At 35.4% G+C, this 27,739-nt stretch overlaps 1 protein-coding gene and 1 long non-coding RNA gene across 2 annotated transcripts in view; one reads left to right on the forward strand and one right to left on the reverse strand.

Moving 5' to 3' along the window:
* Positions 1-27,739, reverse strand: part of LOC117208899 (suppressor of lurcher protein 1) — a 526,325-nt gene that overhangs the window by 379,364 nt on the left and 119,222 nt on the right. The gene's annotated exons all lie outside the window — the stretch shown is intronic.
* LOC117208902 lies at positions 13,821-22,162 on the forward strand. The gene is made up of 3 exons (XR_004487790.1): positions 13,821-14,047; positions 14,120-14,356; positions 21,879-22,162. It is a non-coding gene; the product is annotated as an uncharacterized LOC117208902 (long non-coding RNA).

Genomic DNA, 27,739 nt, shown 5'->3' on the forward strand with positions numbered 1-27,739 from the left:
ATTAAGTAATTATGTTATGTTTACATTGTATGTACAGGAATATTTGATAAGAAAACAACTTGTCAAAAACTGGATAAATAAACAATTTTCCTTTTATAATTTTCAAATCTCCGTACTTTCTAATTTGAAAATGCAATTTATTCATACAATGCACATTTATTTCAATTTGTTTGTTTTCTCCTATATGAGCTTTTCGCGGTCGGTGGTCTGCTAAGTCAAAAACGAAATATGACGTTAAAAAATATAAAACAAAGCGGAAATAAAATACACTGTGACTCGTGATAGTAACGAGTAATCAAACATCTTAAAGAACGAAGTGTTTCAAAGAGTTTAATCGCGAAAACGCGAACATTAATTGCTTATTGTCAAGTCGCAAAAACGAGGAATAACGTTTAAATATCTATTAAAAACTCAATACACTCGTAGTAGGATCCTTGGTAAACACTTTGCAAAAGCGAGCAAAGGAACATGGGAAAGCTTTTAAGAAATCGGAAAGGAGCTAAGTGCAACTACAGCAAAAAGATTTTTGCAAAAAACGTGGCAAAAGTGAAATAGAAAAATTTTCTGATAACTTTAACAACTAAACGCTAGCTAGCGTCATTGCAAATCTTTCTTTATCGTTCATTCGTTTTATCATTACGATATTTAAGAGGAATGCAATTTTTAGAACATTGTCACTAACAAATACGTAGATACTTTGGTCAATTTGTGTTACTAAAATATACATCGCTTTCATAGCAAACTAATGGGCAGAAGTAATATTTATCAGGTTGTAAACTTATTAATACAAAGTCGAAAATTAATAGGGAAAAATATCCAACGTGACGTATTACAGCGAGAAACCAAATGTTACAGGAAAAATAGCTGATTGCATTGATAAAATTAATACACACCTAATTATCGGAAGTGCATCACACATCATCAGCATTATTCAATCTGGGTATCATTACCGATTATTGAATCGATTCAGTGATTACAAAAGTATTCAATTACTCGGCAAATGGATTTGATCGGATATTTTTTATGTCGGAAAAAAACCAGAATATATTTTTCACTGAATTTGAAATCCGCATGACACAGAGTTCAAATGGAGTCGAAATCTATCGCTTCCATCGAAGATATAATTTATAGGTGTAATATAAGAACGCAATGAAGCAACCGGTTACCTTATGTATTTTGGGGTTCTATATTTTCATGAAAACATAAAATAGTATGCATAAAGAAATATCTCGTATGGACGTCGTTATATTAGGATAGGAAATTAAATAAGCCCGATCCAAATTACCTGTCGGATTCCGAGTGAAAGCGGGCCCATTCAATGCTATGCGCCGAACACGTGGACAAGAGATTAAAAATGAGAAAATATTTCAAACAGCACGATAGATGCTCTTTTTCATCAACTACAAATTGAAAATTGGACGATTCTAGAATATCTGCTTTGCAGAAACTCGTCGTATACGCATATGTCGTAAGAGAAAATAATTCTTTAAAAGAAGATTCAAAGGATCGACGTCATTAAGATACAAATTTTAATTATTCTGGAGTTACTAAGTATTCACATATAAATTAACAAGTCTGAAATCCCTATAAATTCGTAAGCTGAACATTATAAATTACGACATATTTTCATTACTTTTTTCACAAGGAGACATCCACAATGTGCAAAGTACAAACTATGAAAATTTTTGTTACCTGGTTCGTACAACAGACGACGCGCATGTTTAACATACACCGTTAAGTAACTCAATCGTGATTCTGTTATAATAAACCTAAGTAATTATTTTTCAACACGCAACTTCTCGCCGCGCCCCGACTTTGCACTTAGTCACGCGAAGTTAGCGTAATAAAAAACGCCATACCTTTGCACGAGTACTTACCATACGGCAAAGGCATATAAATATTTTATAGTTGAAGTAACTATCACACAGTTACTTTTTAAAACCGAAAATTCTACGTCGTTTCGATTCGATAACGCTTCGATTGGATAATGTACGATCGCGGGAATCTCCAGCGCAAATATTCGTCTATGATGAAACTTTCTACACTAATCACTAGAACCGACGCGCACTAGCAAATATAGATAACGAAGTTGCCGTGCGCATAATCGTAAAGCTCGCTTTGCTCTATCGTACTCTACGTGCATAAGTTGCGTACATTGTCTCCCGTTGCTTGTGTATAATAGTGTTACACGCGTGTATATGCTTTCGCGGACGGATCTCTAGTGAGCAAAATTCTACACTCGAATGGTACACGGGGACATTATATCGGTGAATCTCGAGCCATCCATCGCTATTAAGCCGAACGGCACTTGTATACACGTTGAAAGGTTTCACTGGTTTGCGCGACGCGTCCCAACAATATGTGACAACAAACGTGATTTCATTCTCCCTTCTGGATTTTTTACGTTTCTGAAGTAAAAAATTAATATCAATTGCCAGGGGAAACGTTAACATTACAGTCGCGAAGAACGTCTGTTTTCGCGTGTTTTGTGATAGATAATGTACGAGATGTCAACGTGATTATGGATTTCTTGAACGTAATAGCTGATTTTATTGCGCCTGCCGAATTGTTCATGTTGCTGGGGTAGAAAGTAAATATTAATTTCTAGAAGAAGTATCGGTATTATAGTCGTGACAAACGTCTGCTTTCGTGCGTTTTACTGTAACTTATTTATTACGTATCAAAGTAACTGTAAAATCAGGCACAAACCCGAAGGGAAACAACAAGACAGAATTAGAGCAGAGAGATGAAACGCTGTTCTTTGAGTGGTACTTTTCAGGACCGTTGATTAGGGCTACTTAGGCTGTTTAAGCAAGGACTCCTGTAATTTGGCTCGAATAAGCTCAAGGTTATACTTTTAAAGATGACATTTGCTTCTACGTTTCCGACGAATTACGTGAATTTAACAAGCTTCTAAATCTGCAGTTGTTACACGTGTTTAATACACAATGCTGCTCACAAGTGTAGTACAAATGGACGCATTGCTCGATTTGTACGAGGAATATGCGAATTGACAGCAAATTAACGATTACGCGAAAGACTTAATACTTTGTGGGATGAACACAGATATTATGAATATTACAATTATATTTACAATTATAAATAATGAACGAAAATGAAGTAAATGATTAAGTACACTTGTATATCTAATTAGATTTAACTAATAAATCACACTTTACGCAAAAGCTAGTACTTGTAAAAACTAGTAACAGAACCAAAAATAGAAGTTCTCGGTTATTTGCAGAGCGTGAACTAGCGAAGTCGAAAGAAAAAGATTCAAACTTTTCTGATTATCGAAGTTTCCACATTAATTAACGAAGCTGCAAGTAATACAGACTCGTCCGTTGCCATGACTGCGAATAATGAAGATAATTTTGGTGGTTTCGAGTTAATTGATGCAAAAAATAGAGTTTACGTTACGCAAGTACGCAACAGAATTAATGAAATTTTTAATAAACTTATCTATCATGCGTGTAATCCGGTATTTAGAATCTCCTCCGTCTCTTACATATCGTAATCTCTCAAGTATTTTCAAACGCGTCCGTAAACAATCTTTCAGATGTTTGCGTTTCGTGTAATTCATTGCCGAATTTCTTCATTTCAATACGCCACCGTCTTAACAAGTATCAATCTGTCGAAACGATTACCGCGACATACTACGAAAAGGCAATCCCAAGAGACCGACGAGCAAAGAACACGAAACTGAGCCGAAAGAATAACTTCGAGTTCCTCGGAGAATCTTTCAGAATCAATTGACGAAAATATTCAGGTAATTTCGTGCTCGATCTTGTTACGTCCACGGGGAACGAGACGATCCGTAGTCCGGCGGTCTTTCAAGCTTCTACTCTCTTGCAGGCCAGTTCCTCCGCTGGGAATATGATCTAACAATGGAGAGTGGCCATCTCGACCAATAATTCAGCGAGCGTCGTAGACAGTGCACGAGAAACGCGAGTGGTGTTTCTCATCGTCGTTGTCGTCTCTCTGGCACCGTGGAGAATTTGCTCCGCGAACATTTTCCTATCTGGTTTCTAGGCAAAAAGGGAACACAATGAGGCATGGAGGTACCACGTCCGTGTAAAGGACTCAGTTACAATGGCACCGGATAATGAGCAACCGAGGACACAGGTCGCTGCTTGAACCAGAGCGGCCTGATTTTTGACGTGCGGATGAGAGATAAAAAGGTTTCGCAGGATCGTCCTGCTAACGTCATGCATGTATGGATGCGATACGCAGCGAGCTTCGACGTTCCTTTTGTGTCGTGTTGCGTTCAGACCAAGCGAGCTTCTTAAATTTTTAAGAGGTTCGTTTAGAATGTTCGCTCTGTCCCCGCGTTAGTAAAATTTAGTAAAATGAAAGCGCGACGAAACATTTGGAGACTGCAATGCACACACTTATAAAAATTGATATATATATCTGATTACATTGACGTATATTGTGACGTTCTCACGCCATAACGCCATAATACTTTACTGCCATTCTGTACGTAGGATGACCCAGTTTTTCTCCGCGAGACTTTAGCTGCGCATTCTATAAGATAAAATAAGAAAGAGACGTTATGTAAACATAAGCTCTTGAGTGCTTTATTAAAAAGTTATAACAAATATACACGCGACAACCGACTGCTTTCCTCTCTGTTACTAGGAGTAGATTGCCAGTTCGCATTATAATTCCATTTCAAAATGTTGTCGGTTATTACGAATGGTTCCTACGGAAAATGGAATCTATTACATCGCTAGTTTCTTGTTCATTTGCAGAAAATACGTTACGAATCTTTTGCATTAATTCCTGATTCCTAGTGGTTCGCGTTTCATAAACTTTTTCTTTCACAGTTTCCCACAAGTAGAAATCTATTGGCGTGATATCTGATAATCTCGGCGACCGATCTTCTTTTGGATGCCAATCAGTTAACCATTGCCATAGTCGTTGACCAAATCAATGGCTTCGGCAAGCAAACAGTAGAGTATGTGCAAACATATCACATAGATATCGACGATGTGTTCTTACCAGCGATGATGTAGGATTGTATCACTCCGTCATCATTTCGTATTTGTCTTATAAAAGGGCACTCAAGATTCTACGTCTGTATAATATTTTTTTCTTCGTCTTATTTATGGAATATGCTGGTCAAGTTCTGCGAAAGTAACTGGAACCCCACAGATCAGCATCAGCAAGGTCTTCGCTCCTTAATAGACGCCGCAGTTCAGTTCAATTTGATAAAAATCACTTACAGTACGTTACTTTTCGATTATCCGTACAAATTCCTTCGTCGCATTTTTGTATTCTGTTTGACCTGGAATTTCGATCGCTTCCTTTCATCATCCATACAGTTTCCTCGTCACACGTATTGAGTTTGTCAGAATGTCAGTTCAACCGAATGCTACGCATCTATGGTAACCATAGCCTAACGCAGAACGTGCATCGCTCACCGAAATCAAGCATCCACTTAATTCGATCATCGCTTTTTCCTTAAATCCTAAGCCAGCTTGGATAATGAATTCCGGAGGCGAGTGTTGAGCCTCGGCGAGAGCAAGAACTGAATATCCGGATGATCCGCGATGAACCTCTCGAGAGACGACAAGTATTATGGATAGCGATTAGGATTCTGTCACTTCTATAGATTGTTGCAATAATTCTGCTGCAGCCATTCTTTCAAACAGACGGTGCCCTATTTGAATTTATCCGTAGAGAGGGCTGCATCGAAATCCTGTGAAATTATACGACTAATAATTAGTGGTAAATGTATCAACGCGTGTGATCGACACGCATAGGAGAATTTGGCCTTTTAACAAGATTGTTTCAATACGTAGATTGATTTTGCCGGGTACAATAGGATGAAATTTATTTGATCGAATGTTGACAGATATTAGACCGTTTCGGATGACATAGTCGAATTTTCGAAACAATTTTCAATATGATTGTAGTTTTATTAGATATGATATTAATTAAGTCAAATACGGTTTTGGTTACAGTAGAGCAGAAATAGAATTGATCACCGTCTATAATTTAGAGCTCCATTATGAATCTTGCTCTTTATCGCAGAAAGGCGATAAAACTTGACGTATGGTCTCCGTTCGTCGTTAAAAGGACAGGGACCGGAACGAAGTGAGGTCGATGCAACAATTTGTTGAAATCTCGGGAAATCCCAATTCGTACAGTCGACTGGCCAAGTCCTTGGCAAACACCGCTAAGAGACTATCTCGGTGACAGGAGATTTGTACGTTCACGCTACGAGGTCGAAATCACAAGTATTCATCGGACAAATACTATCTTCGAATGAGTGATTAAACTAATCCGCTTTCTTACCTTCAACCTAGTTTGCATTGTCTGCTTAAAACGCGATACAATTTTGTTTCGTCGAATTTCATACAGATTCAAATAGTTAATCGATTTACAGGATTGTTATTATCTTCGATTTATTATTTATCCATTATCTGTTATACTTCTCGTTGAGGTTGACTGACAGAGAAACGAGTGGATGAATTTGTGATAGAAAAATATATTGAAATAAATAAAAGTATAAGTATAATGTATAAGTACAAGTATAGTGTATAGTGTATGCTGGTCCAGATCCTCACTCTTGCAGCGTTACAATACGATAGAAGAAGCCACGATAGGGAGCACGTTCGTATATTTATAGCAAAGAACATTACCAAAAAGTTAACCTTGTAGTTCTAGCTGAAGACTACAAGAAACAGCAATAGAAATATACTTATAGCTCTTTTGTTTCTAGACCTCGTAACCCAAAACATAATTTATATCCAAGGGCACAATAATATGGACCTCTCCTTATTTACAATTTTTTGTTTCACTAAATCCTATTTTCTTCGTAACAGCGATCTCCAGGTCACGGATGTACAAAAAAAAAAAAAGGTGTAGACTTCTTCTTGAAGTAATTACTTCAACACTTCTCTACTCACTTCTATTGCTTTCATTGCTAACGATTAGCAACATATTTAATTTCATATTATAGAGAAGACCTTTATCCAATCGTCATTCAAGAACTATTTATTATATTGATGGGGATTTAACTTTCATACTGTATTAAACATCACGCATGGGTTACGACATTTGTGGTCGATGAAATTTACGATCCATTTTCTCAATAACTACGTGACAAAGGATCGATGTGGCCGTATTTTATACGGAAAACATGGCACCTTTGTCGTTCTCAGATAAAACGCCGGAATCTTAGCTGGATCGTAAAAAGGGCTCGTTGCGCGCGGTTATTCTATTTCCCCTATCGTTTTATGGCTTCTCGTAACTAGTAGCAAGTATTTGATTGCATCTTCTTAGATTTGTTGCCCGGTGAAAGTTTAATCATTCTTCGAATTCTTTATATCGTATTTCGAAGTAATTTTTTCAAAACAATTATAATATTATTAATTTTTTATCATTGTTATGACTAATGCTGCCGCAATTTTCGCTTCATTTTATTTATAATATCAAAGAGAAATTACTTAATTGTAAACATACTCTTTAAAGGATAAAGGCGTTTGTCGCGATAAAGTTATTAAAATCGTATCCTTTGAAATCGCGTGCTTGTTTTAATATGCAAGTACTAAAACTATACGACAAAAGAGTGTGACTAATTATTCTTATTTAAGTTAAACGTTCAGAACATTTTTTTAAAGAGAGATGGTCCTGCTAATATTTATCATCCTTCAACGACATTATATCTATCACGCTTTATTTTTATTCAGTTAGTTATTTTTATTAACTTATTGATGTCCTTGACAATGTAATTTCTCTATTAATTTATTTTATGAAGTATACATACATGGTTTTGATAATAACTTTAATTGCTTTTAAGTAATAATTTCTTCCCATGGTATGAAATAACACTTAATGTGAAATTGAAACGCAGATAACGAACAATTTGTTATACATTTGACAGAATGCTTGCGCTTAATGGTAGATTAAATTGCATTATTTCTTGTAAAACAAATTACAGCAATAAAGCGTTTTCCTTTTACATTCATAAAAGGATTAATGTGTTATATCGGCTCAATTTGTTACGTGAATAAGGTGATTTATTCTACGTCGTAAGATATTGTTCGTTCCAATCCAATTATAAATAGGCACATACATCAAACACTAGCTTGGTTAAATATTGGAAAATATCGCTATTAAGCGAATCGTTGAAATTTTGACAAAAATTGTTTAGTTTCGATACTTTTCACCTTAATATTTGACATATTTATTTTCGGATATAATAGCAATTTAATCGGAAAAAATGGCGAAGATGTCAATGTTATATGGCGCAGTTAACATTATTCGTAAATCTTAAGAGCTACTAAATAAGCAGACAACGTTTATGAAACATTTCCTAACTTATAACCAGACAAGCATTATAAGATAACGCTTTTAAAGTTGAAGGATAATATAGCTCATTTAAAATTTAACTTCATGCAACGTATATTTCTTTACTATGCTTTAAACTTTGCAAAATAGCTTTGTATAAACTCTGGTTGTTTATGAAAGTTACTATTTTTACGAACGTAATTGAAGGGATAAAATTCAGGTATTTGTTTTGCGTCATTAAATTTTCCATAAATGCATAAACGTTTGCAATCAAACAATGAATCTTATTGAAACATTTTGAAATTTAATCGTAACTGAATAATTTAATTTCATAATCAATTCAATCATAAAGTTCACAGGTGCTTGCAAGTTATTGATCTAAAATATTAACAGGAAGCTTTATCGACGGTTTCGCAAGTAATGGTGAACGTGGTTATGTTTTAGGTAAAAAGTTGAGCGTGTCATTTCTTTCGCGGTAACGTGCCGTCATTTTGGCCCAATCCTGCAGAAGATATTCTTTAATACTTTCTTCGCACTTTTCATTCGTGCCATATGGTGTCGGGGTTACGAAATCGCGATCTCTTTCAATATCCTCGGAAAAGCAGCGCTCGAGCAGCACGTTTTAAGCGATCCTTGTAATAAATAATACTCGAGAATGCGTAGTTGAGGTATTCTGAGTGCCTCTTAAATTTCTTCGCTGCATCGTTACACAAATGAATGGATATTGTTCCGCGAGTCCTCAAGAAAATTATGCGAATGTCATACTTAAGTGCTTATGACAAACTGGCACGTTACAATTAAAGTTAAATCAACATCGGTGTTAGGCCAGTTTTAATTTTCATATATGTAAGTGTCTCGTAATTTACCCTTAAATAAAAACGAAACGAAACGTTTAAGGATAAAGGATTTCTAAAACGAAAGTAGTACGCGGCTTAAAAATATTTCACCGGAATTATTGTACTTTTAAATAAAAATAATTTGTGTTTTATATCTTCTTCGAAGTAGTTTGCAAATAACATATACATAGTATCCTCTACAAATGTATTTATTGGGTTGTCCGAAAAGTGTCTTTCTTTTACAGACGCGTTTTTTACAACGACGCATCTTTATACAAACACGAAACCTAATCTGACGAACGTTGTGATCTTTATCTTGATAAAACAAAATGAATCATACGTAAAATAATGTAAAACGGAAAATGTTGTGCGTCCATTATTTCCTTACAAAACGAAAGAAACTTTCCGGAAGACCCTAATAGATTAAACAGCAGTTATATGTACATGTATACAATGTAGAAGAGTTGGAATGTTTTAGAACGTATGAAATTAATCCTCGAATAATGTTATAGCGGTCAAACTAAAGATTTTCCTTCTGCTTCGAAAAAAGCCGTACGAAATGCACAGGCAACACGTTCCAACTGCATCGAAATCTGGCATATTTGATTAAATTTCAAATATAAGCGATTGCTTTAACACGAAGGTTTCATTGACAGCTTTGACATGTGCTCCAACATTCCACTCATCACCTATCTATAAATGTGACAAAACCAGTTTAACTGGATTTTACCGGACCGAAAGAAATTTTTGATTTAGATTAACGCACGAAATTTGTTAAGCAAATAATTCCAAAAATATGTCCAAGATAGGAGCAGAAATAAATAATTAAAGCGTGTAAATGAATATTTTTAAACATTACGAAGATTATTAACGTTTTTATGAAAAACAGACAGTATTGATAGAACAAACTGATTTTATATACAATCTAGTGTTTTATATGCAGTGTATATAAACGCAATCTTGCAAATGATTGTCAACGATATTCGCGCATTCTTTGAATTCTACGATAAGAATAATTAATGTCAAAACTTTAGAGGCGAAAAGTGTTAAATACCTCGTTGTCAAGAATGTCTGTTCGTACGTAAAAGACAGACACCGAAAGGAGGATCGTGGAGCGCATTTCAGGAGCACTCGAGCATCCATCTGAGGTGGATTCCAAATGACAGACGACAGCAACGCGAAATTGTTCGCCGCGCAGGATGACTGAGTACAATTCGAAGAATATAACGAGACGCCTTTCAAGGACACATAGAATTCAACACAAGGCGCCTGAATGACTGCGGTAGAAGGGGTGGTTACCAGCGAAAGAGGAACAGAAATTCAATGCTTACTGTTGAGCGATTACTAGGGCGCGTGCCATTCTCTCTCTTGTTCCCCTAACTTCTACCGCTGCTATTACAGTTGTCATTCCCCATTTCGTGGTTTTGTAACACCTCGTGACAATTACTCTTCGCCATCTTCCGATGCCACAACGACTGTCGAATTTTACATTTCTGTCCTGTGTATTCGATCGAACTACGTGCGAGGGACAAAACTCGTATGTTACACGTTACGTGTTCTTGTAAAAAGGGTTTGGAGAGCTCTTGCAAGAGAGGTTTTTCATGCTTCTTTTAATCAATAATAATAATTGATCGATTTCGCAATTCACAATTAGAATCGTGCATTAACGACGAAGGTAGACAACCGTTTGTTACGTTAATGCAAATTACAAAAAGAAACCTTAATCGTCTAAATGAGATTTTTATTATATATACATGTCCTATAGTTTTATTATATATAGAATCCTATAGACGAGATATATATTATATATAGATTCCTCGGATCTCAATATTCCAGATGAAATAATAATCCCAAAGTTTTTTATGAAACTTTATACTTTATATAACATATCTCGTACTTCCAAGAGAATTAAAAAATATCATGACGAATTTCAGATAAAGTTAAAAATATCCAGATAAATTCAGAAATGTCATGATATCCACTACGTAAAAAGGTCGACGGTATCCAATAATGTTCGTTCTATTTCCAGTCGAGAACAGAGGCATCGGAGAATTTGAAACGTCGCAGGAAGTCGCAGGCGTTGTCATCGAAGCTGCTGTGATCACTAAAACGTATATATAGTCGATTTGCAATGTGTGAGATAGACGAGAGATTATTTTTTTCCACATTCTATCGTTTATCGGACTTGGTCCGTATCCGTAAATAATGGTACTGTGTATCACCGGAAGCTCGTCTGCTGTTCTTTCTACGAGTAACAGCTGGATCGTAAAGTTGTTTACAGAAACGGCGAGTCGAGTGTAACCTTATGTTACATTTCAGCGGTCGGTTGGCAGAAGCACGGTGAGATATCGCCTGCAAGTTCTCTACCTATCTGACCATTAAAGATACCGATGTTCGCTGGATCATTATCGTTAACGAAATACGAGAATCAAATAGGATAATGCGATGAAAGATTACGACAAATTTTACATTCTGCCCGTGGTATAGCGCGTTTAGTCTGGCATTGATAATTTTATTAAAACGTAGCATGTTCTGAAATTACTAGAAATAATAAGTAGATTACGGATTTTAAAAATATGTTGAAATTTTTAAAATAATGGTAAAATGTAAAAATATATAAAATACCCAAAGTTAACGTATAGAAGATACTAAAACGTTATTTCTCTTAGCAATAATTTCTCTACCAAACTTTATTAATTAAATAAAGTCTTTTATAAATCTACGTATAAACTGCCTCCGTTTTTTTTACGTGAAATTTTAATACGCGTACTAGACCTTTGAAATTTGAAATTACTAGTATTATTAATTGAAGGATTTATGCATTAAACAGTACTGAGCTTATCCATCTAAAAATGATTTGAGTTCGAAATACCGATACAGAAATGCTTTGACGAGGATAATTGTTTGACATTGATTATGATATATTTGTCTGTTTCTCCTACATCTGATGGAAGCATAGCAGGCTCATCGGCAGTCTACGTATAGTGAAAGACGGTTTTTTAAAAGAATAATACAAAACATATAAAATATTTTCGTGTTTCTTCGACACGAAAATTTCCCTTTCCAATTGTAAACACGATTGAATAACTATATCGAAATAAACAATTTGTGACAACTATAACGTTATATTTATGCAAAAAACTATAAACCTCATTCTTAAATATCGAAAAAAACTTGTTAAAACATTTGATTATTTCTTTTGCATTTAGCAAGTAAACAGGAAATATTGTAATCAAACAAAAAACATACAAACTAAAACGAGAAATGTTAGAAATCATTTGTTTATGTCTTTACTCGCCGATAGGAAATCTCCTAGGCTGTTTATCACGCTCAAAGAGTAGGAGATTGCGTGTTCTACGAAATTTGAGTTCAAAGGAAATTTCAAAATTTTATTACGATAATTACTGGGTACAACACGATCTAACACGAAATAGCACGATCAAAGTGTTGTTTGCCAAAGAGATCGAACAAAGACACCGATTAATTATGAAATTCCTAGCGTTAACCTTATTCTAAATAATAGTTAATATTATCATGGAGCTGTAGGAATAGATATTATTCGGCAAAATTAAACAAAATTTGCTCTATTTCGTAATTCGTTGAAATATTTATCTTTTTGAAATATTTTTATCGAGAAATGTAAGAAGGTTGTTACGAGTACCGATATACAAGACCTGCATATAATATCACTGACATTATTGCACGGTATTAAAAATCTTTTGATGGAAATCTGATTATAGCTATAGGAAAGCGAACCGTAGGATGTAATATGATCAAGCGAATCCTTGTAAAATTTAAAGTAGTTTAAACTCTGTCTATGCATTCGGTTAAAAATTCATTTTGAAAGCTTTGAGAAATTTCATTCGTGGGTTCGCGCAGTCTAGCAAATACAAATTCTTTCAGATTAACCAACACCAACAGGGGAGTCATGAATCATACTTCACCGTGAATAAATAATGCGCGTTCCAGTTTTGAACTGAATGTGATTGCATGTTTAAAAATTTACCACATCGCTTTTCCAAGTTTTTAATTCAATCCTCTATTCATCGCTAATGTAATGCTTCTCTTCGGTATTAATAATGTTTCAGTGAATAATTACGTTTTTTATATTCTTTCGTAGTTTGCGACAATTCGAAGAACAGGCTAAATGTATTGGTATACGTGGGCGTACAGTGTAATATGTAAATCATAAATCACGGTGAACCAGAAAATATATCATGATAAGCGGACAAGGCACGTTATGGGATGTACATATGTCATAAGAAGAAGGAAGCTCTCACATCGCTAAAGTGATGTGATTCAAATCGTTTTGACAGAATGCATGGTGACCGATTGTTTGATGTGAGTTATCGTTGTCAGAAATCATCGATTCGAGTGATCGTTTCGCCACAATTTATGATCTCGCCGGGCCGTTCTAGTAGCATTTGCTATGATCTATGTCAATATACAAGAGGATCTGTATCGAGTGTCAACTTCCTCTTTAACTATATATATATATCAGAACCGTCAATAACGCGTGTGTATTTTATCACTGTATTAATTGCTCGTACAGTGAGTTGAAATTAATCCACTCTTTAAAAATTGATTTCCAATGCACTATAACTTGCTACCATTATTATCACGAAGATATTTCGGAATAAATAGAATAGAAACAGCAGTAACACAATTATACAGTAGAACTCCACTTACTGGAACGAAATTTTAATCGATGTCCGATTAACCGAACCCTTGCTGATTGAATTCGCTTATCTGAACGTAAACTCCTCTTATATGAATGCCAACTAGATAAACTGTTTGTTTCTTGACAAGTTCAGATAAATGGAATTCTACCGTAACGACAAGCGCAGCTGGTTACCGAACGCATTCGACTGTTCCGCGTATAAGAAGAGAACGAGGTCGTTCAGGAAGAGGTAATGTTCGTAAAACGTCAGCGAGCGAGTGACAAAACATAGGGAATTTCATCAGCGAGCTCCAGTGCGTAGATACGGAAGGATGATTGACGAAGACCTACCGCAACCTTCACTTGGATCTGTTCAGCTAAATTCGCCTATATGCCGACACTTGTCAGGTTCAGTGGATATTTCGAGGCGTTGTTACTGATGATACCAGAATGGCGCTTGCAAACCGCAATGACAACCACGCACCAGGTTGGCTGAAATGACACCGCAGTGTCGGTGCTATGAATGCTGCTGCTGTTGTGGTTAACGAGAGCATTTAAGGTATGATCGCTTCCGATGTTGAAAAACGCTTGTGGAGGGGCCCGTGGTTTGAACCGAATGGCAGTCCTGGAACGCTTATTAACGAATTCCTTATTAAAGAATTCCTCGACTGAATCGTTGAATCGGCCAGAGTTATTCGATTATGCTGGTCGAGCATTGAATATGATTAAAGATTTTGATACTTTCCTGGGAACCCGTAGTGCTATCAATCATCGAAGGAGATCGCTAAGATCCCTGTGCAATGAAATATTTTCCAGAACTTTTTATGAAGAAGGGAAAGAAACAACAAGACAGTATCGTTTCTCGTGGTAATTGAAAATGAGACAGATCGGAAAGAAGGTAACACGAGGGAATATTTCCTTAGTAAGATTATCATTTACATAATATGTGGAGTAATATTCGTAACTGGTAGTTTGGCAAAATTAACAGGAAACGAGAGTTCTCTGAGCCACGACAAGACCGGCTATTATTCCATTTACTCGACTCACCACCTTCCGTATGAATACGCGCCAGAATTGAAAGGCGTTTCACGCGAGCACGATGAGACCTGCTGCGATAATTACAGGATAATTATTCCTTTCTTCTTGCTAAGAATTTCCATGGCTGTAATCGGTTGGTAGCTCGGTTCAATCTGTTCGAAACCTGTTCTGTTACTCCTTGTCTCTGTCTTCCTTTCCCTCACACTGTTCTCGTTCTGGTTCGGCTTCACACTCGTGGCAGGTACCGATTTTCCTCTTCTCCAGCAGACAGAATGTTCCTACGGCGAGCCTAATGGTGGCTCTGCAGCTCGTAATATCGCTGCACAATCTAACGCACTCGCTGCTGCTTGTTCTTCGCCATTGTGCTCCAAACTTTCTATCGATTTTACCTCTTTCTTAACTTCTTCCTAGCCACCTTCCTTTGTCGTGGCAATCTTTTGTCACGTGACAGCTTTGCGAGAGATTGACGATCGTCATTTCACTTCTTACTCGCGATTGTTTACGTGTAAGCGTAATGAACACGGTTGAAAATGAAGAAAGATTCTGTGATCGTTTATAGGAAATTGGAACGCTTCCTTGATTATCTCCGCTAGTCGCAGTGACATGGAAAATTTTGTACACGTGATACGATAATATAATTCTATATATTTTAGGAATATTTTCGAACGAAATGAAGAAGAAAAAGTACACAGGGTTCGACAAACACGGAGAATTACACGTTGCGCTACGTTAGGACACTCGGGCTTTAACATTTACAATGCATATATACAGATCTACCCAGAAACTACCTATCTGCATACTATACGTGTACATGCGTGTACACAACGCAGTTACCTCGTTTATTAAATCTTGGTAGTGAAGCGTGTTATCCTATCCATTAATAAATGCGAGGGAATAAATAAAATTTATAACCGCTATTAGAGATTAAATACATTAACGTGTGAAATACGATAATTCCAACGATAAAATGACAGGAATTATAATTTTTCATTAAACAAGTATGTAATTGAATTCGAGAGTACAGTTTATCCGAATAGGATGTATACTAGCAACAGATGACTCTCTCTATCGTAAATGTTACTATCGTACGCATTAATACATGTATGACGTGTTTTTCACACACGACTATACACTCCAAGTGATAAACATATACACGCAAATTGATTAGCAAATTTATTCTTCGGTACATTATTGTCGTACTATATAATACCGTGGAATTTCCGGAAGTTAAGCGTGCACATCGAAAGTTTTAACAAGATACATCATGCGCGCGAAGTTTACGAGGATTATGAGATAGGTAGAAAACAGAAGTGACTTTAGCGTGGCCATAGCTAGCCACGTTTCACCTCCCCATCAGATCTAATTAAGTCCACTGGATGTTGCTAAAATGTTTAACCAAACCTAACGATTATGATCTATTCATTATCTCGTTGAGAATTGTTATTCAAACATTAGGAAAATGTATGTTTTCGATTTTATCGTGAAGCATTTATACGATGATCATAAACGTCTATCACGAACAATGGAATAATTCTCGTCTCTAATTAAATGACGATATTTTCATTATTATATAGAAATCGGAATCTATCGTTAATTCGTAGAATTATTTTATTATTCGATACAACAAATTTAATCTCAAACATTCGTTTCTACACCCTACATTTACAATGAAAATTCCTAGATTAAAAATATTTTTATACGATATTTTCTTAAGTATCGTATATAATAAACATTTGTTTTACATTAATTCTTTTCAAAATTAACATCCTCGCGTAAAATACATTGTATTGAAAATAGTTTGCGTTGACCAGTGCATGGCGATGGATTATGTCGACTATTGAAGATTTTAACACGTAAATTAAATATCTCGAGTCAAATGTCGCCCATAATAACCATAGCAACAAAGTACGTGTCGCTGACAGAATATGCGCTTTGAATATGCATAACCATGATTATCGACAAAATGCAGGTACAAGCACTTTGTTATCACTAAACCATTCAAACGTATATTCCTCGATATAGTTAGATCATGCCTTAACCAATAGAAGATTAGTTTTATTTTCATTTGTAGACAAGATATCCAAAATAATGTTCCAACTGTAGCTGCTCATCCCTGCGTGTATAATTTATCTAAGTAGATTTATAAAATCGTTAGTATTTTTTTTTTTTTTTTACAAGATGGGTACTTAATTGGACATACATATTAAATATATTAAATAGATATTAAAATCGATTAACCGGAAAAGGTGCGAATTTTCATCAACGTTCGTCGCTTTTTTCGCACCTTCTACATCGCAAACGACTCGATTGTCATTTTCTTTTGTTATCGCGCTTGCTGGCCAACGATTGAAAAGGACGAAAGAAATCGATTGTCAGTTTTAACGACGGCATTATTTTAAGCCGTGCTTTACTGGATGTTCGTAACCGGTCCGGTAGCAAGCGTAGAAATAGAGAAAAAATTCATTAACGATTCTTCGATGGTAATTTCGTCTGTTTCTGTCGTTGCGTTTTATTTCCCCGACGACTGAATCGAATATTCGACTAGCTACAAAATCCTTGGCTCACTCTTTTATTTACTGCTTGAGTAGGAAGTTTCGGCCGCGACCGCGTCCCTTTTTCACTTCGCTTAATCTAAATTCGCAATCGGCCACTGTCCAACGGTAATGCTCGCTCTTCTTTCTTCTCTCTTTTCCCGTCGATTCGAGGAAAAAACGAATTACCGGATAATATGTTTCGCCGCGCGACGAAATTACGTAAATTACGTAACGAAATAAAATGGTTCGAACGGTGAAACCGAACGAAATTACATGGGTTAAAAAAGAAACCGAATAAAAAGGAGCGATCGAGTGTAGTGTGAAAGAACAGTGTAGTGTGAATCTCCAGCGCTTCTAGGGACAAGTTGAACAATTTCGGCTTTGATGTCTTCCTAGGTCAAACGAGAAAAGGTTTCCGTTCTCTTTAATTTAGTTCCAGAGCGTTAGGATTTTGTTCGTACCAGTGTTCCGTTACTTCTTTTCTTTCTATTTGTCTTTTCTCCTCTATTCGATTGTCTATTCCTCGTCCACCCGTGTAACCTCGCCTTTCTTTTTTCGAATCGAAGTTACCTCATGGGAAAGAAACAAGTGACCCATTCTTTAGCCAATAACGAGCCCGATTATCAAGATGGTAACGGACGAAATATGGATAGAGGTGCCTCACGTGATATGACCTCGGTTATCTTAATGTCCTGTCGTTAAATCGATGTGGATTTATGTTACGCGTGCCTAAATACTTTAATTGCTAAATATTTGAATTTGATAGGAATATATAATAGAAAGAAATGTATTATATTAATACGTTTGTTATTAAGGGTAATAAAGGACATGCCATTTATTATTATAAACGTATTATATTTTTCTTTTGTAATGCAGTAGAAAACGACAATGTAACTATCACAATTGCGAGAATAAAGTGAAAAAGTTCTAGGTCTGCTCTGGCGTAAGTCGTATTACAAGTTGTATGAACAAACGAATAAATGGATTTTTTCACAAAGCATTCTCAAGTTAAAAATTAACTTTGCGCTAATTCTCTTTCTCGAGATACGTAACAATATCTAAGTAGATACTCGTCTTTAATTACTATTTGCTGCATAATATTTCTTCGCGTTCATTTACCTTCTTATTTAAGCAAAGTAAGTCTTCCGTACAACAGTAAGCTCCTAACGTTTGAGCAATATTACCTTCAGTTCTGGCAATTTTCATGCTAGCTATACGAACTGCCGCCATAAATTTCAAACATTGTCTTTACAAAGCTAGAACTTGGATAACGATGGTAACGATTAAACGTTGTTCAGACAAAGTTTAGGATAGAATGCTCTTGATCGTTGAATATCAGAATATTTGTTCGCCGGATCTTGGGTCTTAATCATCGCACGGGAATAACGTTTAGCGCTAACATCTCTACGAAATACTGCTGGGCGATTAAAAATATTGCTCTCTCCCCTCCCTCTCTCTCTCTCTATATATATATGTAGTTTTATCGCTTTTCTTGGGTTAAGATCAAAGCGAATTGACGACGTGGCGATCGATTGTTTGGGGACGAGCTTACGCGTGTTTTCTCGGCAAACTGGGAATAAGGCAGTGTTTTCCTGCGAACTTCCTCAAGATATAAAGGAACTGTGCGCGTTTTAAGTATTTTACTATGAGATCAAAGAGTATAGAAACCGAATAGCTTATAACTTTACAAATAAACCTCGAACGATATCTTTGTACACGAACTATGTTTATTACCACAATGTCCAGAATTGCGTCATATCATTCTGTAAGCTGAGACAAGGATATAATTGTATTCGATATTATGCGAAGACAAGAATCATGCACAACAAGTAGGCTGAAGGAAGGGAATAAATAGAACAATTTGCACGAAAGTTAAATTCCCTTTCGTTCTATGAAACAGCAGTTTCTAATTACCACACGGTAGCTACGATTTCTCGACTCGTCCTGGTTCTTACTATATGAGAAACATACGATTTCTCCACGATCCACGTGTTCCGCGATTTTTGCCGCAGCGTCTTAACTCGTTCATTCACTGGCCAGAAAAATTTGTTACTACTTTGACAGTGTTTTAACCAATATTATCGCACGACGCTAATATTATTTCTTTCTACAAACAAAAACAACGCACAAACAATTTGCGAATGTTTGAAGTGTATGTGTGTGCAAGCAAGTTTAAGTCTTTGTAAATCCGGCTAATCGTTGTTTCGAATTATCGAAAATGCGAAGAATTTCTAGAATATAATTAAAGTTAGTCAACTGGATTAAACGTACTTCGCCCGGAATTGTTTTACGGATACCCGGCTGATGCCGGAAGTAGGAATAATCGCGGGTCATGTATTTTGGCTTAGTCTATCAACCGGTATAATGCATCGCTACAAGAAGCTTCGTCATTTTCTTCCGAGAATAATTTTCGATACAACGGTTAATTTGGAAGTTAATAAAGGTCTGCGCCGGTTGAATAATATCTTGGCACTGGCAGCTGCAGAAAGTTTCCGAGGACGAAGGATCTTCGCTTCCATAGCCGCTTACTCGTCTCTGAATTCTGCTCCTGCATCTTTCTCTTTCCGTCCCTTGTCCTTTCTCTCTCGGACTTCCTTTCTTTTTCGTTACCTCGCTTTTGAATCACTTTCATATAAAAATTAATTAGGAACTTTCGCAGACGACTGGTCATCAAGCTATTGGTTGTGCTTTAGGCATTCAGTTCGCGCGATTCGTTTGAAAAACGATTCGATCGATGAGATTTATAGTCATCGATTATAAAAGTTTGGTTTGTTAACGTCAAATATTTTTACATGGAACATTGCTGTCCTTTTTGACTGTTGTTACCTCGTACGATGTATGGTATTTGATTTTGGTAGAAAATTAATGAAATAAAATAAAATAAAATGAAATTAACAAACTTGGAGTGAGGCAATTTACTATGTCGACATGATAGTATAGAAAATGGAGATATTATATTTGTGGAAACATTTCTTCAAATAAAATGAAACATTATTTCATTTGATTGCTATCTCGTGAAGTAATTTCAAGAAACATCGTCTGTTTATTTAAATAATCTAACGCGGAATTATATCAAGGTAATATTTAATATATTTAACAAACAGTGTAGTATCGTTTAAATAATCAGTTTTCAAATATTTTATTTAAATGATGCCCCCATTCTATTTTGTTATTTTTATATGTACGTTATTATTAACAGAAAATTATACATATATTAGTCAATAGATATTATTTTGATGATAGAAATGATTACCTATTATCATTGATAGACAATTATTGATTATTAAAGCTTCAGAGAATACGTCTATAATTGATTATTACTCGATGAATGAAATAACGAAAATCTGACCAAAAGAACCGTGTAATATTGCAATTCACGTTGCAGTAACGATGACAGCGTATTTCACAAAGGGGAGAAAATTATTACGCGGGAGCTATCTCTAATTAATTAGTATTCAGCATAAATGTAACAATTGTGTTAAGAAAGTGAAATTACATAATCTTCACGCTACTTAAACGTAATATTATTGCGATCTAATTTAAGGGCCGTTAAACATAACTCGATAAGTAATTCAATGTAGTTCAGCTTTCGTGGAAACTGAATAGAACCCTTAACGTAGGCACACGGTTGAACACCTCAGGTATCAGACAACAAGCAGTGACTTCGAGTCACGTAGCTATCAAATGTCAGAGGACTGATTAGAGGAACAGTAGCTATGAGCGTATGATAAGCAATCAGACTTTACATTACGTCAGAAATGGAAACATTATTCCGAAAGGATCAGGTTAGGAAATAGAGGAAACGAGAAAATGCTTTCTGATAGCTTAGCACTTGCTCCGAAGTCTTTTGGTGCATATAGGAATCCTTTCTTCCTCCATTTTTGTCGGAGATGTAGGATAACCGTACGGATATCTTAGAAAATAGATCAGCTGGAAATGTCGAGGATCCGCGTTTGAAAGAATTTTAGGCGACGAGAACTTTAAAAAGTACAAAGAATTATTTCAAATTTCCATGATCATTACCAAATGATACATCTATCGTTTTTCAAAATTAATTTTGCTTTATCGCAATTGCAAAATATTCTTTGCAGAGATTTGCAGACATTTGATTTGCGTTAGTTTTAATAAATTATTTATACAAGATTTTCGTTGCTCTTTTATAATTTCAAAGTTCTTTCCCAAGTTCTATATCTTATTGAATTACTTCGTCATATTCTTTTAAATTATTCAAAATCAACATAGTTACAGGGTTTGTGTGCGTTAAAATGTTAAAATTGGATTCGCTTCATCCTCAAATACAAGTATTACCGTCTTCCTTTCCTTCCCCTTTTATTTCCTCTATCCTGATCTTCTTTCCTTCGTTGCCCTTTTACTAATATCCTTTTCTACCAGCCTCCCACTTTTCGCTTCCTTTTGTTTCCATTCTGTACTTCCCGTCTTTTATATTTTCGCTTGCTTCTTTCTGCTTTTCGCTCAGGTTTCATTATCTAATTAAATTTTCTGTTTCAGATCTGACGGTCCTTTAGACACCAGTCGTTGAGGCTTATGTTACCATTTCTAGCCATGAAAAGTCCATTTCTTCTTTCTTCCAGAACCTAAGCTTTCTTTTCATATCTTGCGCTGTGAAATCCATTTCTATTTTTTTATTACCTCGCGTACTTTTCATTTTCAGATTATTATACTCCAATTTTTAATAAACTTCACAATGACAGGTTAAGAAATCTTCTGCAAATTGACTTCCTACTTTTCGACCGAATTCAAGTAATCGTGGTTCTATTAACGAAAATATATTTCACATCCAAAGTAGATTATTACGGCATTTGTTCGAAATTTCCACGAAATTCTGTTCACTTTACATCTACGATCATTTCTTCCTTAGCATAATCTCGATTTATAAATTTCTTCTAATTGAAATAACAACATAGTGCAAAATACTCGTTTCTTTCTATAGTATCAAAAAATGAGAGAGGAGGTTTTTAGAGAACAAGCAAATGATACCGAATCCTTTCTTTCATAATAATTGCAATCTTCAAGCAACTGAAATGTTATTTTATTCTCAACCACGAAGTAAACAATTTTCTTTAAATAAGTCATTTGAAATATTATAAGAACATTCTCATTAATCCTAATTATATCATTAATTACTTACATTAATTTAATATCAGACATCATGAGACGCATATTCGAACATGTTTTATTACTGCGATATTAAAACAGCTTTAGCTCATATTTTATAACAAAGAACACGATAGCCGAGGCAGCGTCTCTTTCGCGTAAGAAACTGTTAATTGGTCCGTATCTAGTTAGGAAATGTACATATTAAGAGATGAGCACGGTGTGCTGAGATCGTATTTGTTTGCTCACATTGTATGGCGAGTAGTATAAATCAAACTGCATGTTATCATCTCTCGCTGCGTCATCGGTCAATCTCAATATTTGCAAATATAATGCAATGTGCAAAGCATTTGTGCTTGTGCTCAGATCAGAGGATACGTGTGTATGTTGTCTTGGAACATGTCGTGCAAATTGCGTAACATTATACACGTATAACTCCTACTGTAGCTTCTATTTAACTTCAGCAGATTAATGTGGCAGACTAAAGCTGTACAAATGTATGATTAAAGCGCGCATATTTTCAAATTTTAGTCCAGATCATTGTAAATAATTTTAAATAAATACATGCACCAATTTATCTTCAAAAAAAATTTTTCCTCTACCGCTTGAATAAATTCACGAAAAATATTGTTAAAACACAATGTAATGTCATAATCAGAAATTTAAATACGCCAGCCGTCATTTATGCTTTCAAATATTTTAGCGAAGAAATCCACTTGCAATCCCCGATTAATCATAAATTTACAAAAAAATTCTTTTTCTTGTATTCGTTTCAATAATTCTTTCAAAAATTCTGAAAAGATTTTACAGAAAGATATTTAAAGGATTTATAACGATAGAGCAGTCGAGTAATTTTCTTTAATATTCATATGACAGCAAAATTCTTCTAAAACATTTCTACGTTAATGTCGTTATTCTTTCTTCGTGCTTTCACACTAAATATACATCTTTGCGACAAGTTTATTATCATATTAATAAGTAACGAACAGTTGCTTTTCTTCTTTTAGTTGAATAAACTCCTAACGATAAATGCGATTAAAACGTTAATTAAGCCAATATTGCCAACAATTATGAATATAAACTTGCGAGAAATGTTTTTACACCCTGTTTCCCTACTTTAGAATGTTGACCTAGGTTTGTCTGAAAGCAGTTCCAAGAAAAAAGTTTTAAATGAACCTGTAGATATAATCTAAATATATCTTATTTTATGTAGGACAAATAGACACGCTTTACCATAATTAATCTCAATACACGAGTTTAATGATACGAGTGTTATACATGGATGAAACTAAAAAAATACCTGTTTATTTATGGATATGAGACCTTATTAAACATTATCAACATACAATGCATACAATTTCTTTATTTGTATTTAGTTTTCTTACTCCCTGGTTAGATTTTGCGTGCGATACGACGACGTTACTATATTTCGCAAACATATTTTCATAGAAAGAAAAACGTTTTATTTTATTATCGTTAAAGTATTATAAATCGTTATAACGTCACGCACACAAATTTGTTGATCACATGATTCACTGAGTTTAGCTGAATATAATTACTTTTAATAAGCAATAATGAAATATGCAAATAAGTTAATAAACAACGACGATATATGCATCGCTGTATTAGAATGATACGTAATTATAAATATTCCTGCATTATTAATTTTAAATTGAACTGTGTCGGGAACTAAATTATATAAAATTATTTAAAACAGATATAGGTACACATCGTTAGATCGTATTTACAAAAGTTACAAATACAAAGCAAATTAAATATCCGACTCGAACCTAAAATACGCTGTATAAACAAAATAACTTTGGATTCGATTAATAAAGATGGAAACATGTTTGCACAGCATTTCAATAAATTTCTTGATACGCTTTGAATACATAGCGTCGAAAATTTGTGTAAACTCTCCGGTATGCATATGACGAATATACAAAATGTTATTTACGTATTTAAATAAAAACGGCATGTAAACTAAAACATTGTTATTCGAAAAGAAAAGTTACGCTCTCATACGTATGTCTCGTAGACATCAATATTTCTACAAACATTGTACTCGTATTCTGAATATCGTTAACTGCGAATTTTATTGTTGCATATGTATCCACAATTTTCCATAAGTTTATTTCCATGTTCTCTCCAAAGGTCCAGCTCTTCCCAACCAATCTCTGAAAAACTGATACAATTGCAATACGAAAACTATTTAATTCCCTGAAGCTATCTAAACGTTTTCACCATTCCAGCACGTTTGGTCATTTGGCAATTACACAGTAAATTTTTCTGTTCACCAGACCGAGAAATTCTCACAAATAATGAAATGGAACGCTACTAAGAGCAGTAAATTTAACGTTAAAGTTACAAGTTTAATTATTAGCACGTGAATTCAATACTAGTAGAAACGTCTCGACACTTTCAAGGGGCAAGGAACATAAGCTAGAAAATTTGCTCGTAAGGACGAAAAAGAATTTATCTCTGAAAGCCTATTGCAATCCATCGATTTGTAGAGCTTAGAAAAGGGACTGGCAAAGAACCGATGCAAACGGAATAACAACGGTCGGTTAATTCGCGTTTCGTGACCCTTTTTTCCATGGAACATCGACGGAACATCGAGGCGGTTAATCATGACGCGCGTCGAGGCATCGCCGTCGACGTTGACGACCCCAACGAACTGCTGGTCCGGAATCAGAGGAAACAAGTGGATATGACCTCGCCCTCGGAAATTAGAAGCGTCGCGTGAACGGAATAATGAAAATCCGTCTTTTGTCCTCGGAATGGTAAACAATGATAGCGACGTGACGTTCGCGCCACCACTTAGATCTTGCTCATGATCCAAGTAAAACGAGATTTCCAGTGGAATCCGTCGGACGAATGAATGTTTCGCTAGACCTTGTGCAAAGCTTGTTCGTCATTTAAATGATTAGAACGGTTATATCGAAATTCTGAACAACGTGGAGAATTTATGGAGATTCCTTGCTGTGCACGTGCTATTAACTTTTGGATTGATTAAACGTTACAGCTGGTAGAGCTACAATAAGGAATTATAGTAATATCTATGTAGGAATGTTATATTATAAGTTTATAGAAAACGGTATGATAAATACAATATCGTTGCACTCTCACAAAATCGAATATAATACCGCGTTTCGCGTATTCGTTTCTCACTAATTCCACGACACGACAACACAACGAACTTCACTCGACCACGATAAATTCAACTCTGACAGCATTTCCCATGCTCATTTTTCCCTTAACATACCTTGGTAACGCTCACAATACTTCTTGACAACATTAACATATCTTGACAACGTTTATAAACAATTACCCCTCACGCCACGTCCTTCCCTGACGTCACACCATCACATATATGTAAATATTAGTATGATTCTATTTGTTCTATCATTTCAATATCGTATCGTTTAATACATCTTACACAAAAATGAGAAAATGAATAAAATTATTGTCCGTAACTATAATGTGTGGAAAGAATTGTTTAAAAACTTACCTTCAATCCTTTCGCTTCGATCTAGAATTTTAGAAAGTAATCCAACGACATTTAACTTCAACTTAAAAATTAGTTGTCTAAAAATTAGAGAGATCCTTATTAACGTACCCAATTAAAAAAATATTTTAGATATATAAAAATATATAAAGAGTGGAATAGGAAAACCACCAAAAGAACGCGCGTCGATGTTACTAGGAAAGCAAAGAACTCGGATGATCGTCTTTACGACGCACGAGTAAATCCTGTCTGCACGCAACAGCGACCGTAAAACGTTATCGTCGCGTGCGATACCGGCGTCGGGTGTTAAACCTTGTCATGAAATAGTTTCTTCCGGTGCAGTACTTATAGAAATCCTAAAGAGCAGCGATAAGATACAATGTGAGCAAGCCAGCGACCGATTTCTCTTCTACGTAGGCGCGTCTTTGTATCGGGTGATGGCTCTGCTATTAATTCAACCACTGTCGCGAAACGACAAATCGTAAAGCGTGCAAGTGCACGAGGCGCGTAAAGAGGCGCGTTGCTCTATGACGAGGAAAAAAATTGCTAACAGAGTGACGGCAGACTTCATAAAATAGCCATATTTGAGTGACGCCATTGCGAAAATCGTGCTTTATATTCGTCGTTTTATTTTTCTCTCGACCTCTCCGTTCTTGTTTCCGTGTCGAAGTTCTCGTGTAGCTAGCCACGGATCCACCGTGTTTCCGGTGACTGTCACGCGGAACTGAGAGAAATAGGGAGAGGAGAGTTTCTACTACACGTTTTCTTTTCCCACCTGGAAACACTGCACCACGATACAGATGCGTTAGGATCGTTCCTGTTTTTTAACTTTCGATCTGTTTTTCAATTTTCCAACTCTAGAAATTATGACATCCGGCGTGGAAATAATATCTGCTAAATTTCAGAGTAGGCGAACGAAAGGGAAAAGTTTTAGGAATCAAAGTTTTGAAATTTTCCCAATTTCACGTTAATTTTGGACATACTCGTATCCCCGAAATTGTCTAAATTTTTTAAGTTTCTCAGCGAAGATAATTAACATTTTTAAATTGTTATTTATGTGTTTGTAAAATGGTATTGAAAATATATTATTTTACGGAATGTAATGTACTTTACGGACCATTGGCAATTGAAACGGCTGTAGAAACAATGAAAATAATATGTTTGAAATGCACTTTCGTAAATTGAGATTTCAGGACAGCCGGATAGTGCCTGACTAAGCTTCCAAGAATCATAATTCATTTTTCGTCACCGGCTGATTGTCATGAACCCGAGGAAAGCTTTAGAAGCAAAGTCATAAATCTTCTTCCCTTCAGAACCACTGTGTAACACAAAATACCATCTCGAACACACCATCTTAATGGAAAATACAAACATACATTGAAATATTAAGTTTGACTAAATAGTCGATAAAGTTAGCGAAGTACTCGAGATACACAACAACAGTTATGTGTAAGGAGAAGACCGTAAATATAATATTATCGATGATAATTATATATCCCCCTCCGTCACTTAGAAAATTTTGATGATACTATCAATTTATGGAAAGAACGTAAGGTGTTTGCTTATTTTACAAACAAACTGACTGAACATTTCCAAGAATAATTAATATTTTACATCCTATCAGTACACAAAAATTATCTTCTACGAATAAAAATGTCTGAGAATTGTAAAAAATTCAGCAACGGTATTTAACGTTCATGTTTATCAATTTATTAGCCTAAGGTTTTCTACTTTAGTCGCGAAGCAT

The sequence above is a fragment of the Bombus bifarius genome, unplaced genomic scaffold (assembly GCF_011952205.1).
Source record: "Bombus bifarius isolate JDL3187 unplaced genomic scaffold, Bbif_JDL3187 scf7180000008163, whole genome shotgun sequence".
NCBI classification, from domain to species: Eukaryota; Metazoa; Arthropoda; class Insecta; order Hymenoptera; family Apidae; genus Bombus; species Bombus bifarius.